The following is a 23,185-nucleotide window of genomic DNA, read 5'->3' as shown; positions in this document are numbered from 1 at the left end:
ACAAACATTCAATTTCGTCTCAAATTGGTGCTCAAAACTTTATCAGAGTGCTGTGGGGTTAATTTAAACCCAAGCTGATAAACGATATAAAAGTTTTCAGGCTGAAACTGCTGCTAAAGTTTGCTCCGCCATAAATCCTTAGTCTGGAACCGGTAGGTGTTAGACACATAAATATCGTCCAAGTCGTGTCCTGTCAGGGTCCTCAATATATTTATTTTAAACAAACAGCTCGTGTGCGAGCGAGAATGTTGTGCAATGTTTATGGATTGAGAAAGGATTACAGCGGGAACAAAGAATACTATCACGAGTGTAATATACCGTCTCTATATGCGCTGGAGAGCTTCTAATGGTGATTGCATTCTGAACATGCAAACAGCATGCTTTGCTTTCGTTTGAGTGCTGTAGTTGTACCTGGGAGGCATGACAAAATGTGTTTGTCTACTCACAAATACATGTTTCAAAGAAAATAAGAAAAGGGCCCTTAAAATTCATATTTATATAATTCAGATATAAGGTTTTGACTAATATCCTGTTTTAAATAATTTCTAAAATTAATATGTCTACAATAAAGGCACGATTACATAACCAAAACTGTATTCGCACCTCCACCATAAAAGGAAATGAGGTAAAAAAATATTTCGTTGACAACCCTAGACCAGCCTTAGATGATAACGTGCGCTTTGAAGTCGTTTCGCGCGTAATACAGCCTTCGGTTCAATGAACTTTCAAACGGTCGTGCTTAACTGTATGGAAGACGAAAAATATAATAGTAGTGTGCTTATATTATTTACGTCGCAGTTAAAGTTTATCTAAATTTATGTTATCTAGTTTAGCAATAACAATAAATATTGAAATTAAACCTTGTATTTGTTTGGCATGTTCTATAGAAATTGTATCGATCTACTAGATACCAATCTAAATGTCTGCTAATATTAACACAAAATGTAGTCATAAATTGTTACGTGCATAACTAACTTCTATTACACTTTAAAGCACATCAAACGTCCATTAGTTGTTACGTGATTCGAATATATAAAATTGCATAAATCTGAAAATGTCCTCATATTCATGAGGGACATCATTCAGGAAAGTACACCCGTGTTCTACGTGAGCCATGTTAACTGCATTTCATTGCGAAGGACATTACGTTCAAACTTGCAACGTCACTATTTCCAATATAACTTTAAAGTATAAGGATAGAATCAAATCAATTGTACGATTAAGAGGTTTATCAAGGAGTAGAGGTTGTACCGTACTTTTACATTAATTTAGGTATTTATTAAAATTATTTCCGTGTTAAAAAGAGGATACAAATCAAAAGTATTAAGAGCTCCGGGGGTAGAGCTTTTACCGTACTATTATTAAAAACTAATACATACAAAGAAAATAAAGAATAGCAGTAGTGGAATAAAGGATTCCCTGTCAGCAAAGCATTTAAAGTTACGAAATTGACAAAAAATAAAATAGCGCTGAGTGTGAAATATTACCTCATATAATTCGCATTACCGGGTATAAAGTTGTTAGATGCCCTAACTATATAACTACGTGATCTTCAGAACCAAGCAATTTGCCGCGCCATCAGTAGTGTCCTGGATTTTATAAGAAACTCTTGTACGTGTGATCTAGTTATGATTTCATGTTCTAGGAAATTGTGGTCACGTAGAACTAAATATAATGTGAAAGTTGGATAGTTCCGAAAATAATAATGATGAGTTCCAGCACATTTAACATTTACTCTATTGTCAACAGAGCTTTCGCTCATATGAATAGAATGTGAGTACGAATGAACTTTATAGCTATGTTTCTCTCTTCTATGTGGACAAAGCGATAACAATGACTTGTAAAGAATTATTATTAATAAATTTGCCATTATCGTCCTTTTGTTGAAAGTTTATATTTTCATGATCTATACTTAGGTACTGATATAAAATATCCTGTGTTTAACCTCAGATCAAACGCGATCAGATTCATTGCATTATTGTTTCCCGCAATAATAAGTGAAAATAATATCACTCAATTAATTAACCACTCTGATTGGATCCCGGCTTTCACTTGAGCGTTCGCGAGTAATATTGTATTACCTCGAAATATTTCCTAAATAACGCTCATACATCATTCTGTCACCAGTATACTACTAAATCAACTCATTAATGCGTGTTTCGACAATAGACTGGATTGAGTAAAATTTTCTATCCCCAACAAGATGGAGAACTTGCCAAATAAATCAGCGCCCTCTAATTTATCAGGGCGAGAAGAAATTTCCTGGCGTGCTAAAGAAAATCGCAAATTGATGGAATCCAGAAATTCCCAGCCCAATACCCATTGGAGCGTGGATTTAAATGAATTTTTACGTTGCTCATTCATTGCTAAAGTACTTTTAATGCCCTTTTCGAAAGTAATAAGCAGCGTGTTAAAGGCGGAATAAAATTTGAATTTTCCTGTTGAATAAGTTGTTTAAAACGCCAAATAACTTGTTCAATAAACATTGTTATAAATTAACTTTGACTTGCGCTAACAAACATTTAATAATTAATGTATTAAAATATTATAATACTCTTTGTCCACTCAAGAGGCTTTATGAATGATTATTTCGTTCGCTTAATCTATATGTCCTTACAGATTAAGAAAAAACTGTTAATTCAATTCAAAGTGCTTTAACAACCACTTCGATATTTAGTAAGTCTTCTGTTGGATACTTAATTAAGATTTATTAATTATTATTAGATTTTACTTACGTAATGCTAATAACAAATGAGTAATAAAGATGTATATGTAGCCCAAAAACTTTTACGTAAAGTTTTACGAAACATTTTGAGCTTAAAATAAATAGCGCCGCTTAATATCATCAGTCATGTAACTCTACTGTGATCTCGCATAATATTATATTTTACAACAGTAGCCCATTTTTTAAATCTTGAATAATGAACAGAATCTACCATTTTAATACGACAATAATTGTCGTAATTATTACGCATGAGGGATATGATCTGTTCTTATGTATTTTTTTTCTTACTGTACAAATAAAAGGAATCATTACGAAAAACTCGGGATGTCGCAAGTTGGAAATTCATTATAGAACACTCATATTCTGAGCCTAGAGCAATTGAAGTTTAGGTGAAAATGGTCACCAAAATGTAACTGAAATTCGAATATCACGACTTCGCAGATACTTTATAGTGGGGTATATTGAAGAAAATGTAGCAAAGATAGGAGAAATGTGGGAAAATGAACCATTTCTATTCGAGTCCAATCGAGAGCCCGTCGAGATATCTTAAAACAAAATGCTGCTCGAAATCGTCCCGGCTCAACTATTTTCATTTTGATCCCACATTTTTCTGCAAAACTACGGCTAAATGTTCCCAATTTTTGTGACAACCGCATTGAACTGAATCAACGTTCCTACATATTCGTTTATCGTTTGTATTTTATAAAATGTTCTTTATAAAAGAAAAATTTAAAAAGCACCAAGACTCAATATTATTGCTTGGGAATTTAATATAAGGTATAACACTCGTAAGAAATGGTAATTAACATGAAAATATGTAGTTTATTTAATTTTTAATTTTTTTTAAGAAATATCCGGTATTAATGTGACTCAACACGAAAACGACTTCTTTATTTAAAAAACATTTAATGAAGCGCAAGAGTTAACTTAAACAAATTGTACACTGAATAAAAGGGTGTATAAAAGGGGAATAATGAAGATAATAATATTTAATGTCGGTTAATATTGGCAGGCATAAAACTGGGAAGCAATTAGTATTGCAGCTCCGACGGTCTGGCGTCCAGCCAGCAAAATGCGCCAGGACTATTGTTCTTCTGATTGATCCTACAGAACTGTGGTTGTGAATAGCCCTCAAATATGCGTAACTTGAACTGTAAATAGCGGCTATCCAATGCTGACATACAATGTGTCATAATTACTAATGCGTGGTAATAGGAACTTTGAACAAAATAGCGAAACGGGTGATGTTTGTGGTTTAGCAACGTCTAGTATTTTATAATGGTGTTAATTTTTAAACAAAAATGAAAAATAAACTATATTGATACATTTCTTGCACTTTTAAGAAAACAAACATAAGGGAAATTTCACTACGTTTTCCGATGTGGGTGTTTCCGATATGGCAGTTTTACACACTGCATATTTCACAGAACAATCAATACATATCAACGTTATGTTACTCATTATTTTAGCTTCTTTCTTTAGACTAGGATAATATAATTGTCTCCAAGACCTAAACACATATCTTGACCAATCTTTAGAAACCTCTACGTCCTGTCGAACGATACTTTAACATTTTGACGATAGCATGAAAACAGAAAACCATATAAATGCAAATCACTGCATAGAACTGAGATTAGTGCATGAACTCAATTTTTAATTTGCATGCAGACACATTTAAGGGGATGTATTGCACCGAACATGATTTGGCCGCAGGCGGAAGGAATTCGAGAGCCAAATGTGGGGTCGATCGTACTATCTACATTGGGACGTTGGAAAATCGAATGCTTCATTCGCAAGAAAAGCTTGAAATTGTTTTGCTTGCCAATAACATTTTAAAATGATATATGAATTGTTTACTTCTCAAATTTTTAATTTATTTGCCTATCAGAGGCTTTAATCGCCGAAAGCTTTGTCGTAAGCCTTCATATTTTAATTAAATTAAATTTATTATTAAAATTTATTATTTAAAACAAATAAAAATATAAGAATATTTTCATGGTCGTATAAGAAATAATGATACAAGTATTTCAACTGCACGAGACAATATTATGTTGTAACTGTAGGAACTCTAAGTAAATGGTATCAGAGCTTCTTAGAAGCAAAGGAGAAATTCTTATAAGGTTATGTTCTTGTTATGTTATAGACAAGGTAAGAAAATGAGAAAATTTAATGAACTAGAATTTTTAATACTTACCTCTTCTAAGAAAATCGGAAATGAATGGAGACATCTCCGTTCTTAGTTAGAATAAGATTGTTTCTTTTAATTACGATAGTATTTCGTTTCGCATAGTCTAATAACAGAAAGCCTAACATTGATGATTACGCAATAAATCAAACACAATAACCTAATCACACCCATTATTTGTGCACAATGTGGAAGTAATTTGGTAATATTATAACATTATTTGGTGTTGCCAGACACATAAAATACGATAAAATCGGTAGGTTTTAGCTGATAACTGGACGGCAGCCAGCCACCGCGGGCTAAATATTGAAATTCGGAGAATATTACAATAAATGGAAGTTGGAAAAGTTGTTTATTGCAGAAAATATAAGTTATTCTTTAAAATACACTTTGTGTTCAATATGGATTCAATACTGAGTTCTCTTCTTTACGTATTGTGATTTCTGCATTAGGCGAATATGCTATGTACATAAAATAAAAAGTAACGTTGAAATAGAAAAAAATCTCTACAGTTCCTAAGAACGACGGAAGAACGGAATTCGTAGCGTATGACTTAAATAATATTTTGTCATATTTACTTTTTGTTTCTCCAAATTAGAGATATGAAAATGTTTGGAATTAGAGCTCCAAAATTATAACATTTAGTTGTTAGAAACATTAGGGGCGGTTTAAGTTTTAATTGCTTTTGTCAAAGGCAACAGAGACGTAATTAAAATATTACTTAAGACTCTTCAGCGACAAAGAGGAATGCCGAAAAGATTAGCGGTCTAAATTTGTTGAACTTATGTTATTGTTGACGTATTAGATGTTAATTTATATTATAAACATATTGTTCTACTAAATATGTGTTATATGTTGTCCTTTTAGTCGTACGTACATTTGATACACAAAAATATGTTCACATAAAGTGTAAATATAATCTAATCAACACACTACAGACTCAGAACATTTTAGGCAAATATTTCAATCCTGCTCTACGTATATTTTGCTGGCAAAAATTTCGCGAAATAATAACGAAAATAAGCCTTTTAAAGCAGTTTTAAATGCAACGTCATTAAAATGAAAACGAATTTACCATCAAAGAGAAAAATGTTTCCTCGTAAACAATTTTAACGGTTTTGACAAAAGTTTATGCAACGTGTTCTGAATATTTCATTGTTATTGTGATGTGCACCCCAATTGCTTCATTGTTTAAGATAATGTTCGTAATTTATGTAAAAGGAACCTTTATGTTGGGCTTTCAATGTAATGCCCTAAATTACTTTTGTTGGGTGCATTTCATAGCATTATTGTAAAGAATAATTTGCTTATAGGTCAGGAATTTGTGGTACCAACATCTATGTTTTTAATAGATTAAAAGTAAGTAACTACCACAATTATAAAACATGAAAATATGACAAAAAAAATTATGATTCTTATAAGGTTAATTAGTTGATCGTTGATCATGTATTGCTTTATCGTATCCCTTAAAAATGTTTAAAAATGTGTAAAGAGAACAGATATCAACTTTTAAATTTAAATTGATACATAACCGTATAGTCCACAATAGGCAAATACTACAAATCTAATTATTATACTGCAAGAAATCGTTTTTTCACATTTGTTAAAGATCTTAATCCAAACTCGCTATGAATTACTGTCGGAGTAAGGAACTGCGCTCAATAAATTCACACATTGCTACTGTAATTCATGTCAGGTCCGTTGATTTATTTTCCGAACACTCAAGTATAAATAACATACAGTTATGGGGTAATTAATTTAGTAACAGGATATTACTTACTTGATCAGTGTTTACGAATGAAGGCGCGTCGTGAATAATGTTTAAATACCATTTTCACATTCCATTTTTACATTCATGAAAATGTTCCAAATTGGTACATACACTATACGTATTCTACTTTTGAATATCTAAGAGAAGTTAACCTAACAGTACCTAAATTTACATCAAACGAGAGAATGCTCATTCGAACCCAACATTTTCAAATTCATTTAGTGTAAACAGGCGTAGAGCATTCTTTCATTGTTCTAGGTGCGTTCGAAAAGATTCTATGGAATGTTCTAAGACTAAACAACACTGAATAGTTTTCGTTTACATTAAAATTTACATTACACGAAAGAATGCTCTTGATCTAGCTCTAGCTCTATGTTCGTTTGATGTAAATGCACCGTAAAACTAATTTTATTCAACACATCTTTTTAATTATTTCCTATTTGCGCTTTAATTAAAAAACTGTAAATTCTAAGTTCCGTGATAAACTCTATACTATTAATTATATAAAATTTAACAACAAATAATCATCCAAAAACAAAACGTAGGTATACAACGTATACTTTGTATATTCTATATCCTACACATAAACACATGAACAGTGAGGAAAGGATGGTAATGCAGGAAATGAGAAGGCAGAACTTGATTGGGTAAGGGATTTGACTCTCTCAGCGACCGGAACATTTAAATTGTTACTATTTTACGTTTATCATCATTATGACATGAATAAATTCCTAACAATATAATTTTGTTGTAAAGTAATAACTTATTTTATAACTGCATCTGTAACACTAACTAACTGTAACATATTGACGATCAGAGCTAGCGGAGACTAAAGAGAGAAGAAAAATTGTGAATACTCTGATTGGTATAGTCGCTAGTGAACTACACTATATACTATTATAATTATATAAATAATTTGTAATTTACATCTATTTATTGTGCAGGATATTAATTTATTTATAAAACGTATGCTAATTTTTTTTAATTTTTTTGTGATATATTTAACGTCGTTGGTTCGGTATCATGTAGTTAAAACGCATCCTCCTAAAAACTTAAACTTAAAAAATAAACACTATTTATGAACCTTAATTTAGACCCCGAACCAAAAAAGCATGTAAAATATACCATAGTGTATAGATACTATATGCCCTAGGTAGCCTTTAATATATACCCTAACTAAGAAAGCTACGTTCTATCGATAAGAAAATCAGTTATAGGTACATCATCTATGGTCAGCGAACTTAGTTTTAAACTTGGACTTAGATATTACTAACTTTGGCGTCATATGCTGTATAGGGTTCGTCTAATCTATATCAACATTTACTATTAGATCAGTGTTTAAGTTATAAAATTAAATAATTACACATTAGGAACTCGTGCAACAACATTCTAAAATATGCGTATCCCATTTAACGTGTTATACTGAACTGAAAATTACTGATTAACATAACAACGCACAGTCCACACTACTATAAGATTTCACACTGTGTTTCTAAGCCACTAATCTTAAAAGCTGACGAAATCTCATACATCTACACCCCTTCTTACCTTAGTGTGAGCTCAACATAAAAGGAAGCATGATGCAAAATATCCAATACATACATAAGCTGATAAACACATTCCTTCCTTTACGGTGAAAAATGAATATCATAAAAGTGACAACCCTACCTCAGTAAGTCGGGCAATGTGAGCTACAGATAGCATTGGTCTCAGAATATATTAAAGTTATGCGGTTTAACAGACTTGCTTCGATAAGCTGCCTTCCATGACTCCTCTACAACTTGGGTGCTAGCACAGATAATAAATATACTATGCTAGGTAGCTACCTAGCATAGTATATTTATTATCCCTTCCATAACATTTTATTTCTATCCTATAGGGCTTCAGCTGAGTTTTGCATTCTATTTTGCGGATATACTATGTAAATATCTATGCGTTACAGCGACCATCGTATTTATTTATTAACACTTTATTGTGCTGGCAAACAAATAAATTCTTAAAATTAAAACTTAAAACTAGTCCAGCACAGAATGCGGCCTTATCACTTAAGGGGGCGCATAAAGCAAAATAACCAATCTTCTATTAGATGATACGTGTAATATGCAAGACCAAATCTAAAAAATAAAATATATATCAAACTAGATGATATGTTCAACGATTCTGTTTAATCAAAAACATAAAATATTAAAATTTACTCGATAAAAAAAATCACCAAGTTAGCTCTAATTTTCACACTTTTACGTTTTCTACTTGACATGGTAATACTTATTATGATTTTTTTTTCATAAACAATTATATTAAAACATTTGCAAGTTATTTGTCAGAGCATTTTGTGTAATTACTTTTAGTTTTGGTTTTATCTGCGATAAACCACTTTTATCGTGACAAAATCAAACGTTTATCTCGAGAAAAAAAGAGCGCCAAAAGTGGTTTATCGCAGATAAAACCAAAACTAAAAGTAATTACACAAAATGCTCTGACAAATATCTTGCAAATATTTTAATATAATTGTTTATGAAAAAAAAAATCATAATAAGTATTACCATGTCAAGTAGAAAACGTAAAAGTGTGAAAATTAGAGCTAACTTGGTGATTTTTTTTTTATCGAGTAAATTTTAATATTTTATGTTTTTGATTAAACAGAATCGTTGATCATATCATCTAGTTTGATATATATTTTATTTTTTAGATTTGGTCTTGCATATTACACGTATCATCTAATAGAAGATTGGTTATTTTGCTTTATGCGCCCCCTTAAGAGTGATCTCTTCCAGGGAAACTACTATGTGGAGTAATATTATGAAAAAGGAGGTAGGTAGGAAGTACAAATATATTATCATTTTAATCAAATACGTCACGTAATGCTCATAATATCTTTGATCAAAATATCATGTTTATGAATAATTTCTTATAGTCTAGATAATGTTCATTAAATAATATGAAGTTTGTTTTGCTGATGACTAAGGAATGTTATTGAAATTTTATATGTAGTCGGGTATACATACATATATTATTAGAAGAAAATATTAAGATAATTCCAAGAATAATCTAATATGTGTGTATTCATTTATAGCTTAACCTTGAACTATGTTTAAGTACAAATACTGGGTCAACCTTAATAGATACAATCGATAGCCAAGCAAATCAATGATTGTGTTGTCTCATTCTGGCGTTTATTTATAATCTGGAAGACAATAATTGTACTACTGTTGCTGCCAAGGTTGCTGCTATATTGTCATGTCATAATTTAAACACAGAAATGTTTTCTCATTCTTTCGTTTAATTAAATAAATCAATAAATACACAAATTTCTTAACACCTACATAACGTAAAAGTTAAATAGGGGTATGTAATATTTAAAAAAAAATACACAGAATATTCAGATCTTTTTCATTTTTTTTTGTAACAGGTTTTAATTATTTAAAACTTATGGCTACTGCACCTTCTCTTTCAGCTGTCACCCTAACAATACATTCAATATAAACCACAAAAATATATTATATGTATATATTTTTAGAAATTAAAGATTTTTTAACGGATTTTAAACGCGATTTACATATTCTATTTTTTTCCCGACGTTTCGAACATTTTGCAGCGAGCGTGGTCACGGAGAGACTCACTCTGTTCGAAACGTCGGGAAAATAATATATAAAATCTTTAATTTCTAAATGTATAATACTCGCGTAAAATCAAACACTAGAAAATAATAAATATTTTTGCTCCAAAGCTGCACCGCTATGTACAAATAAGTTTTCAATGAAACGTGAGCTCCTGACATTGATCGCTCTGGGATACGGCCTGTATCTAACACAGGCTGAATAGCTCATGCTTCGCTTGGTACATCAGAAATGACACGTAGAACGATTATTTATGTATGTCCCTTGATTACATTAAAAGAGATTCACGTAGGCCACCAAAAAGCTGATTAAGTACATTTTACGAAGATTTAAACTCATGAGTACGGTGCAAAGTTTTATAATATTAGTAAGTATTAGAAAACGAAGTGCGCTATAATCGTCAAACATAGGTACTAATAAACTTTTATAACGAACAGCCATAAATTTGGTTGTAAACGTAAAACAAAACGACAACAACTGATGGGACAATTTCTCCAAAGAGCAATATTCCTAAACACTTAAGAATCAATAGCCAAGATAATTTTAGAAAGCTCTTAAAATATTGGGTATTCGCGTCATAGCCAGAAGCTATCTGCGTTTAACGGCTATCCTTAAAAAAAACCATGATTTACAATCATTTTCTCTCGAAGGAAGCTATAAAATGGTCCCCTGTCATACCCAAAAGGCTTCGCAATCGAGTGGTAATCTGAACAAATATTTGGACGACAAAGTGCCTCAATTGCTCTCCATATACCTAATATGAAAGATTTATTCATAGTAATATTTTTGATGACAGGGCCTTTACGAGATTTTATGAATCGAATATGTAAAAACGTTCGCCTATAAAGTTTTAATCACATCCGAATATCTGAAAATGTCCCATATATCTTTATCGCTTTTATACTTTTAATGAGTCTCGTTATAAGATTGATATACAAATACAACATTATAAGATTAAATGTTGTTTATTTTGTGTACCTATATAAAAAGTTTAATTTATAAGTTCTACTGCAAACAATCACTTTCCGATTTTATTCTAAAGTTAATCATAGTAAATATCAGTGGGGAAAACACCATACTAAATATACTCCAATAATAAACCGTGTCCACTACAGTAGTATTGGTACTATCATACACATGTGCACACAACATAACACGTGCAAGTTTTAAGAACTGCAATATTGGCAGATCTAAGTCCGAGAAAGTTTGGCAAGTATGCCACAATAAGTTCTGATTGTCCGGTTGTACTCAATGGCAGGCAACTTGGAGTCGACAGTAAGCGATTAGATCAAGTCGCGCACGTAGTATATTGGATAAACGTCAAACTTGACGTATTGCTGCGTGCAGCGGCGGCTATTTCTTGTGGGGTATCAGTTGTGGGATATTAGCCACTTATATTGATCAGACTATAATGTTTTAAGCAGGTGATGGATGTACTATGTGATACTTAGACTTCTAGCCAGCGGCTTAGCTCTAGTCTTATTTTACAAAATCTTACCCGTCATTTACATTTGAATACCCTCATAAGACAATATCTACCTACGTAGAATTGACGTAGAATATGTATGTCGAATTTTATTGTGCTTGGTATTATTTGTGAACTGGTATTTTATTTTAATTAGATCATCAAATATTCAAAATAATTGCTATATTAAGTATTAAAATTATTTTACCGTAATCACCGCTTAAAGCTCGTAACTTATATAGACCCAGATCGTCAATCCAATACATTATGATCTATGTCTTGTTCTTGTATGTACGGGTGACAAATACCTCGGAAACTACTACGGTAAATCGTACAATAGCTCCGATAATAACTATATTAGAGCTTATAGCAGATAAAAAAAACTCGAGAAGTGCGTAAAATTGAATAAAAATTAATATTTATAATTATATTTAAAAACTGGTTTATAATTATAATATCTTTGTGTTTAGTAACAGCTGTCTAATAAGAATGAAAAGATTATTTCCTTTTCATTCTGTTTTAAAAATACCCGCTTATATATATCACCCAGGAATAAAATGAGATTTTATACCCGTACAATACACTACGTTATACGAGTGATAGAGTTATAGAGTGATAGTTGAACAAAAAAAGTGTTTATTCAGAATGGTAGTATGTAATTTGTTTTTACAGTGCGTTGTAGAGGAATATTTATGTCCAAACATATTTGACGGTTTCATTCGTGGTGCGCTTTTAAGGCTAGAGCACATAAGGATAATCCAGTAAAAACTACAAAATCTGTTAAAATAATTTTTCATAATAAATGATATGTTATACAATTCCGTGCAAATTTATTGCTACATGGTTCTTTTAATTCCGTTATATCAAACAAAATGTTTAAAAAATACACAGAACTGTTTTGCAATGCAAAATATTCGTCCGCTCAAATATGCGGCAACCTTAAAGGACACGTATTGTTAGTGCAGTGCATATAAAACAGGATATATCGAGGCAGTATAAAAATACTGCGTTTTACAATACAATACGGCTGTAGGTAACGTTAACTGAGGGAAATGAATATGTACACTGTTTTTAATATTTTGACTAGTCATTCAAAAATTGTGATACTCATTCGATTTTATGTAGAGAGCTATTAAATACTAGTACGTGAACTTGTAGGTATATAGACTACCCATGTATACATATACGCCACGCGGTTGAATAGTTTGAAAAATATCTTGAAAAAATAAAATCTTAATGGAGCCCGCTGAATCTTAAATATAATCACATATATAATATTATAACATAATCAATATGCATTAGGAACAAAATAAAATATTAAATTAAAGGGGAGAAAAGGTCTCCGTAACTCCTTTCCATCCTGAGACTCACATCCTTGTTCGACACTACACTTTGCCAACTTTTATTTGAAGTTCCTTTCCGATGGGGTTTGTCGCATCCCGATGATAAATAAGGTAAGTAAAAAATACACAAAATAACATAGAGTCACAGAGCACTAATATTTTTATTAATCTTCTTTACTTTAGAAATAAATTAAAACGTTATTGAATATAATATAAATATATATAAAAATTGTTAGTCGTTTTCAGCAATTCATAAAACTATGTGCTAATAAATTAAAAAAATATCATTTTATACTACATAAATCCTTTTTTTGTTTCAATTACATACTAATCGTGTAACAAATTTATATTTATATATTCTAAAATTAGACTCGTCACTGGTCCTTCTTAAACATTAATCCAAACGCTGCAAATATATCAAATAAGCGCGAAATCCCCAAATCAAATTGAGTTACGTCCATAAAAAATAAATAGGTATGCTAATTAACGTCGCAAATCCGCTTTAATTATCGCCGTTTCATTAATTACGATTCAGATTGAATGAGATCCGAACCGTATTAGAAATGTAAAACAGACGAAATGAGTTTTCGGTTTGGCAACTCAAAGCTCTTTGGAGGCGGGTTGTACACAGACTGATGTGATATGGATTTCATACTAATGTTGCTGAATTTCAATTCTGTTCTGTCATTTAGGTTATGTATAAATTTCGATGGATGGATATTATAATCTTGGAAAAAGAGATTTGCTAATTGGTAAAAAGTTATTACCCTTTAATGTGATGGAAAGCTGGCATTGAAACGTAAATTTAATTATTAAGATTTACTAGATAAATTCTACACCTCATTAAAATATTTCCAAATTTATTTACGTTGCAAGCACAGACACAAAGGCGAACAATTCACATTAAATAGCAAAAAAGTGCTTTTTTAATCAGGATAAATATAGCTATAAAGTATCTTCACTCCACGGTTCTTCCCGCATTCTTTATGGTAACGTTTTTTAATAAGGTTTTATTTCATAGAGCTTATGGACTTCCAGATCTGGGCGGTATGAAGGCGGGCGGTGCAAGATAAGGGGCGGTATACTTTATATCAGAAAAATACCAATTTTGCGGTCCCTTACGCGTTTAAAAATGAAAGATGATTGATGAGGGAAGATAAATGTGATATTGCTGAAATTGACCACGAACGGCTCTGACATTTTCAATATCGTCGGGCATAATCCAGACCAGATAAATACATAATTTTTGCTCTCAAGGAGGATTTTTTTTTTAATAATCTTTTTTTATTAAGGGATTTTTGTCCTAAAGGACGATGACAATCCCATCGTACCTTGTATACAAATATTTAACACTTAACAAACTATATTAACTATATTTTAAATTTAAAATTGAATAGCATTCTAGCTGCATCAGAGTGTGGTGCAGCTAGAATGCTATGATATGCACCAACATTCATAAAGTTTATTTTAAAATTTGTCAACAAGTCTTTTCTTTTAACATCATTCCGAACACATTCCATGAGGAAGTGTTGGATCCGTTACGCGTTTAAAAATGAAAGATGATTGATGTGGGAAGATAAATGTGATATTGCTGAAATTGACCGCGAACGGCTCTGACATTTTCAATATCGTCAATTTGAGGGAGCATAATCCAGACCAGATAAATACATAATTTTTGCTCTCAAGGAGGATATTACCGCTGTTAAATGATCTTGCAGTTTTGGAACGATTCTGTATGTGTCGTTATTTTTCATTAACCACTTGTGCCTGTTAAATAAAAAAGATGAACATATTTGCATTTTAAATACATCTTTTTATATACATGCCTTTTCTGCTCGCCATTTGCAGTGTACGGCTATCCTAAGCATTAATTAGACACGTCTATTGGCCTAAGTTTGAACTGAGTCTATTGTAGTAAGTAATTTCACTGGTGAATGTAAATGAAAATCTTTGAATTCAAAGATGACTGAGGCATAATTTACTGTATTGCTAGTGAATTGAGTAGCACTTCGTTAGATATCTATAATGACTTGAAGTATCTTTTAAAGGCCATTTTCGATTGTATTAAAGTCAGCAGATGCGTCATAATATGTGTTGCGTCACATTGCGCTCTACAATAATACGTGGGTGTATTGCTAAAAATAATCTCAAGAAAGTATTAAAAATAAACCGCAGGGTTTAAACTTTAAAGTATTGTGACGTCATGTGCATGTGTAGGCATACTACTTTTGCAGCTATCATAAGATCTATACGGTTAATTTAACAATGTAAAACATCTCCGATATGGTCTAGTGGCTAGGATACCTGGCTCTCACCCAGGAGGCTCGGGTTCGATTCCCGGTATCGGAATTGCTTTTTTTTGTATTTAAAATTTATATTTCATTTTTGTATATGGATAACAAATAATAATTGATAACTAGTGATAGCCAGCTGGGCAATACTTTGAATTAATGACAAACAAGTTCACTGACTGCATCACAATTGCATCAGGTTATACCCGACTGTTTAAAATATTAACGCATGATCCAGTTATCGTCAAATAAACCGACAAACTCAATGATAAAAAAATTAAGACGTAAGCTTTTGCTTCTCCTCCATTGTGTTCCAATTATACTTTTAATTTAACTCCCATCAACATCTCCGATATGGTCTAGTGGCTAGGATACCTGGCTCTCACCCAGGAGGCTCGGGTTCGATTCCCGGTATCGGAATTACTTTTTATTTACTATTATTATCAGTACAAAATATTATAAAGATCAAAAATATTTTTTAAAAAATTTGATTCCACATTTTCATTAAAATGTCTGGTCTACAACTAACATATCATCCGTTAACAACAGAGCTGACACGGACCATTGTGCCGGAATCCGTCGTACAAAATATTAAAAATTCCATCACATCGCCCCTCGGGCCGTCATACGCTATCTGGTAACCACGGCCCATGTATCCCCTTACTATATTATAGAACTACGGCTCTTTTCGAAATTGAAAACCAATTGTGAATGACGCACGTACCTATTTGGAAATGAAAAAAGCGGTGAGAAAATTTGGAAAGTATATGAAAAAAAATGTTAAACATGAGGCTTGCAAAATTTTACAGATGCACTGCAACATTAATCAGAACAAATTGGTAAATAAAATAAAATGGATCAACGAAAGATATAATTAATTAGATCGCACATAGAGTTCTCCAAGGAATTAAGTCATGCTCGATTTACCTAATAAAAACAACAATATATTAATATTACTGTAAAGATGTATATAAGTCCTACGAGAGATGAGATAAATTAATTGAAAATGAAGCTCCATAAATACTGTTTCAGTATCCTACCTACGATGATTATTTTCAGCAATTTTATAGAATATTTCTTATTCTTATTAGGTCTTCGTTTGTGGGCTGATTAAATTGCGATCTCTAATTACATCTTCTTCGAATAATATTTCTTTATTTCCAATGAGGTATGATTTTATAATAAACATCCATTAATATTTTACTTTAACAAGTACAGTCTACACAAATACAGTCGAGAAATAGGGTATTTAGTAATTTGAAGTCGTACTAAAATTATTGCTTTATCTGTAGCTCACTGAAATCCATTAAAATAGCGGACGCGCACATCATTTAGAATTAAACAAAAGAATAATAAAATAGTATTCTACGTTTTATAAATTTATGGAAGGAGGTCACAAGGAAAGTAATCTACGTTGCGATGTGACTTGTAAAACTTGAACAATCTTCGCAGCGCTCCGTTGACTCGGAATTGTCACCGTCTTGATTGTACACTCTAATAACGTAAACTTTTCAACAACAATTTTACGGGAAATGGGATTGGCAATAACACGAACATGGTATATTTATTGAATAATAACTCTTTCGTGTTTAAAAAAATGATTTGAAACACGCAGTTCATCATGGTTGAATCAAGCGCTGGCAAACAATTGACAGCCAATTTTTTTGCATTTTTAGGCGAATATAAAATACATAGGGCAAGGATGGGACCATCAAATAGACTCATTGGCTATACGCATGCTACGATGAATAAGCTCATAGAACATTTAAAACGAATATATTTGTTTTAATATTTGAGAAATAATTTATTAGATTAAATGTGTAGGTAGTTATTGTAATCAACCTACCAATGTATTATCCTGATAATAGGTAAAAACATTAAACCCTAAACATTAAATTTTTTCGTATAGTTAAAGGTTTTATGTTATGTGGAAGTTCAAACAGTTCTGATAGCTATGTCATAAAATAACAAGCCATTTTCATTTCTACCGCGATTCATAACCTTTAGCAAACGAACCCACTACTTATCAACCGAGAACAGGATATTCAATTTCGCAAGTGCTTTTTATTTGCGGACCTGACAATAAACATAATGGCTTTGATTTTGAAAATTGTTTTAATGTTCTCTTACTTTTATGGCCCTTGGAGTACCTTTGTCATCTCCCCTCGAGCATTACGGCATTTTCAATTACTAAATGTACTCATGATGTTTCATTTAAAACAGTTTTTCATCAAGGTTTGACAAAAAATATATATAATAATTGGGCCTGAGTAAAATGCCGTAAGCCTGAGTAAGTAGACCTTACCAAGGATTGAAAACTCGATTAATTCTAATGAATTATCTAAAGGATTACCATCTGCTGAATTCAAGTCGATATATTAAATATTTTATCGAATAAGGACAATAATTATAGTCAAGAACTACGAGGGCAATAAGAGTAAAACTCTATCTATGCGGTTATATTGTTTCTGTATGAAAAAGTTGTTAACTAAGAACCAATTGCATAAATTATCGAATATGTATATTATACTAAGTTTTAATGTTAATTTTTTGTTCAAATTTGTTCATCATCGGTCAGTTAGTTACTTTCATTGGCTACAGCTCCGGTATAAAAGATCACTCCACTATATTTTTTAAGTACTTTTACGATTCAGTACACATAGCTATCATCAAATATTTACAGGCTGTATTTCAAACCGCCACTGCTAATTGCGGTACACGTTTCGCTGTATAAAAAATTCATCAAAAATGTTTGTAAATTTAAGTTCAATCGCAATTTGTAAATACTTATACTGGATCTGTAATATAATTATTCGGCCCGGTGTTAAATATCAAATCTGTAATTTATAGATCATCGTCTCATTTTCATACCAAGTTTATCCAAACCACAAAGAGAACTTTAATTTAAAAAAGGACTTATAATTATGCACACATTATATATTTGCCTATTTCTTGCATATTAGGAATATATATAGTTTGTTTAATTTTTTACCATCTTTGTTATAATAAAAAATTAGTATGATATAAATAAAAATACTTATTGTAAGCTTTATATTTTCTTTCACTAAATAGTTGATACTTCTTATCAAGCACAATAAAACGTGAAAAGATAATTCAGAACAGCAAGATAAAACGTTACACGGATAAAATACGTCACCAAGCATATTTTAAAGAGACAAGAAGTATTGTAAATTATAAAAGTACAAAAAAGAGATTACTAAGCACTTAAAACTTTCATTAAGTACGTCCGCTGTCATACATTTCATTAGAGCAACAAATAAGAGGCTTAGCGAGTTTCATATTCTTTTCATAATGAATAGGGGGAGCACCATTTTAAACGGAATGAGACAAAGTAGCTTAAACTACAATATATTTCGAGAAAGCAATATTAATTTCCAGATAAAGTAACATTTGTAAAAATAGTATCTTGGTTTAAAAGCACTATATAATTAGGAGCGAGAGCAAACTCTACCTGTCATTATCATCTTTCAGGCCTCCAGGAGCTCCTATAGGTACGACCAGCGTTTACTTTATCAATTATTTTAATTCCGTAATTAAAGATACATAACTAATGACTAAAATAAATATTACAAAACTAATATATCAAACTTCAGATTTTTTTTTAACATTTTAATCGTTTCAGTGAATTTAAATTAAATTTTAAAGTAAATTTTCGTGTTTCAACCGGTTAACGTTATTGAAACAATTTTGCTTTATAGATGTATGATATAAATCAAGGCTGCTTTTTGTCACGAAATACTCTACAATCTACATAATATTGGCGTTCGAAATCTAAAACTTACAAATGAAATTGGATTATTTTCGTACAAGTGAAATCACGTGAACAGCTGCGAAAAATTATAATTTAAATATACTTACAGAATATTTAACTTAACAACCATAAGCAAACATAATTTTTATTCATTAAACGGTTTATATTGAAGGGTCAGCGCCATTGTTATCTCTACGTAAGATTTTATTGGTCACGAACAAAATATTTTAATTTCATAAATTATGTCGTGCCAAAATCCGGGATAGGGCGGGATCGTTGGTTGTGCCTCTCAATTTTATACTACCGCACTGTTTAATAACTTAGGAACGTTCATTGTTCATGCAGTTTATTGAATAAAACTAATAAACAACAAGTTTCTTTTAATATCACTTTGAAAACAGTGTGTAAAACCAATATTAGAGTCAAGAAAGATTTGTTAACCAACTAAACAATTACCGTACTTCTTTTGTTCATTTCTTTATATGTATTTTTATCTGCATTCATTACAATTCCCAAAGGCAATTAACTGTTTTTTTTTAATAAAATGGAAATAATACCCCAATTACTTTTAAGGAAATACTCAACATATTCAAGAGGCCCAGGTTAAGTAAGTTGTAAGAAATTCAAAGACAGGATCTCAATTAAATTTAAACATTCCAGAGAAAAATTAAAGCGGTGTTACCATAGCAACGTTACGCTCCCTTAATAATGTAGTCGGATGCCTAATTCTTTCTTTTAAACGCGTAATTAAGAAATTTATGATGGAAAAACTGGGTAGTTGCTTAATTTATTATGTATGTACAGATTACAGGTATTTCTTAGGATGCCTACTGAAGTCACTAAGTTATTAAAAATGTACAGATATCATTTATAAATATTGAAGAACAATAATTTACAAAATTCTTATTAATTGCATTTCATTTAAATCGAGTTTTCTCTAAGAAAAACGGATACGTAAAAGCATTCGAGTTACAAACAAAGTTAGATTATTCTCTTATTTCTTGTCTGATAGAATCTTTGAAAAGTAGAATGAGATTACGCAAAACTTTAAGTTCTAATTAATAGATTAAGGACGACGTAAATTGAACGTGAATTTAGAACTGAATAATTCGATTATATTCTTGCTAAGAATATGATTACATTGACGGCATCAAATAATTAATAATGATGGTATAATCTATTCATCTAAGCCAATAATGTCTAATAATTCTATTTCTTTGTATAATAAAAGAACTATAATATACGATTTAAATAAATCTTTTACAGAAAACAAAAACTTTTATTTCTGTTCCAATCCCAGAAGTATTGCAACAAAGTTTCGTTGTATGTTATTGCATAGTGCTAGAACAAATTCCTACACCTTGAACTATAAGGCTAGGTAAGATAAAAATATGAAACTGCAACTTTTCCTTTACTGGAATCCCTTATGAGGGATCTCATTGTGAGCTCCGGCAGGACATTTCATGGCTGGCTGTGTAGACATGAAAACTTTGCTCTTACTAATGGTTCGCGGTTTTCGGGTTGAATTAAGCTGAAAGTAAAACGCGTACAATTTATTGTCTGATAGAACTTTATATTTTCTTGTTATATAAGTTGAGTTGGAAAACAATTCAAAAGCTAACTAATTATAGTAATACATATTATAATATTATGTGGTAATTCTATAGTCATTTAAGTTTAAGGATTATGTTATATTTAAACCTACACAACTCAATAATTAAATTCACACAAAACAACTAACGATATATGTACATATAAAGGCATCTGAATTATTATAGATAGATAGAGAGATTGATATTAACTACTATAAAGCTTTTAAAATTAAATGTAATAAAAATATTATTATAATATTATATGATGTTACATATGTATTTTGTAAAATTAAATTGTAAAACTGAACATGATTTAAAAGAGCAACTATGGAGTTTCTTGTCGGTTTTTCTCCGTAGATACTGCTTTCCGAATCGGTGGTAAATGTTAAAAATATGTAATGACGTTTCAAAAGTGCTTCAATAAGAAGTCTAATTGAATAAATAAACGTTTGAGTTTGAGTTTGAAATGAGAAAAATAAAATATAAAACACGCGGTATCGTCATGTCGTAGTAGAGGTGATGTCAAAAACAGACGCGATCTAATTGTGCGGATAAAAAAGTCTACACACAGTCGGATGAGCGGCAAAATGTGGCCAAGTGGAATTGCTCCTTTGATGTATCCTGTCTACCTATACTAATACTATCCTTCTTAAATTGTTTCCTCTTATATGAATATTAAAAAATGCTCAAAGCATGTCACATTAAATATTCCCGGGAAATTGTTTAAGCATTAGGAAATTATGAAATATAATACAGTGAAACTTGGTTAAGTGGGACCTGGATAAGTGAGAAACCTCCATAACTGGAACTCATGCTGAGGTCCCAACACTTTGGCACTGAATTACCTCTGTTAGTGGGACGAGGTAAACCTCTATATCTGGGATTTGTTATTTCGATTTATCATCATAAAAGTGAAGTCCCATGTCCCCAAGTGGGGTAAGGGGCAGATGCATTATACATCTGTTTCACTGATCGATTTTCCTTAGGGACAAGTAGGTGATCAGCCTTCCGTGTCCTACCAGACCGAGACATTTTTTTTTTTTTCTTTGTCTCCACCGGGAATCGAACCCTGGACCCCTCGGTACTACGCTCACGCGTCAACCACTGTACCAAGGAGGCGGTCAATTACCTCGATTTATCATCATAGTTACCTCTATAACTGAGACAGCGAGTAAATTTTATATGCATAAACCTCTGTAACTGAGATAACATTGTTTGTTTACTCATTCTTATTCTACCCACAAATTCCACACGTAATTCCAAGTACGTAAGTACAAATTTTGAGCTTCAATTACCTTCAGTTTTAGTTTCACTTTACTATCATACAGATGTTTATTTAAAAAATGTCAAATTATTATTGGAACCCTCTGTAAATGAGACAGATATTTATTTATACCTGTATATCTGAGACACTGGGTAAGTGGAATACCTCTATAAGTGAAACGAAATTGCTGGTCCCTTGATGTCTCACTTAACCAGGTTTCACTGTATTTTTTTTGTTCATAATTTTAATATATTATAGGGGAACGTTATTTTATACGTTTTAACAAACGTTTACGACAAATAGGTACGAGTTCAGTCTTGTCTAGTGAACAAAAACGGTTTAGGTATCGCCTCGATATTCTAAAATGGTATCAATAATAAGTATTTACAAAATTGCAATGCTAGATAACAACTGCACATAACATTTCAAACTACTGCTTTATTCTGTGGCTTTATTATATTGTATTGTCTATAAGGTTATAAAACCCCTGGTTATAATTAATATTAAACCACCCAATTTATGCTTTCCTTAAAATAGCCCGTGAGCCATCTATACGAACTTTATACCGCGAAAAATTCTTGAACTACGAAACGTATTTTTCCATATCTTTCTTCACTATTTTCTAGAAAGAGCAAAAAATTTAGTACTCGACTTTACAGCACATAACTACGCAGACTGAAGAACTCATGCATTTTTGAGTAGGCCTAAGCTTTTTTACAAGTGGAAATAAAGAGTCTTAAATATGCGAGTCAAGAACGTTTCGGAGGCTTCTTAATACCTTGTATGAAGGTACTTTAATTCAAGAACAAGAAAGTACATGATATACATTTTTTGCTATGCCGACGAAAAGCTGTTTTGTTGAACAAGTTTCGGAACGAGGGTAATGAATAAAATATCTTACTTCGTACATACATTTTTAAAAATATCTACTTATTATGAAATATTTCTAGAAATGAATGGAACATGATAGCATTAGAAATATAAGTTTTTATAAAAAATAATATAGTATATATAATAATATACGTATAGGCCTTGTAACTAGTTATATTTACAAGGGCAACGCTAAGCTACATAGCTAATTTAGTTCGCCGTGTTATATCAAAGCGCATACAATAATCCCAAACAAAGTGGAGCATCGCACAATTAAGCAGGCAACAATA

The 23,185-nt window shown here is 31.4% G+C and overlaps 1 protein-coding gene and 2 non-coding genes across 3 annotated transcripts in view; 2 read left to right on the top strand and 1 right to left on the bottom strand.

The window, feature by feature from the left end:
• The window catches only part of Dok (docking protein homolog), a 246,996-nt gene that overhangs the window by 197,293 nt on the left and 26,518 nt on the right, over window positions 1–23,185 (bottom strand). The gene's annotated exons all lie outside the window — the stretch shown is intronic.
• Window positions 15,384–15,455, top strand: TRNAE-CUC (transfer RNA glutamic acid (anticodon CUC)). Its single transcript has one exon. It is a non-coding gene; the product is annotated as a tRNA-Glu (tRNA).
• Window positions 15,746–15,817, top strand: TRNAE-CUC (transfer RNA glutamic acid (anticodon CUC)). Its single transcript has one exon. It is a non-coding gene; the product is annotated as a tRNA-Glu (tRNA).

The sequence above is a fragment of the Colias philodice genome, chromosome 14, assembly GCF_061535455.1.
Source record: "Colias philodice isolate Cphi_HAF_F1 chromosome 14, ilColPhil1 Martin Lab GWU primary, whole genome shotgun sequence".
NCBI lineage: Eukaryota > Metazoa > Arthropoda > Insecta > Lepidoptera > Pieridae > Colias > Colias philodice.
This window is presented reverse-complemented; position numbering and strand designations above follow the sequence as displayed.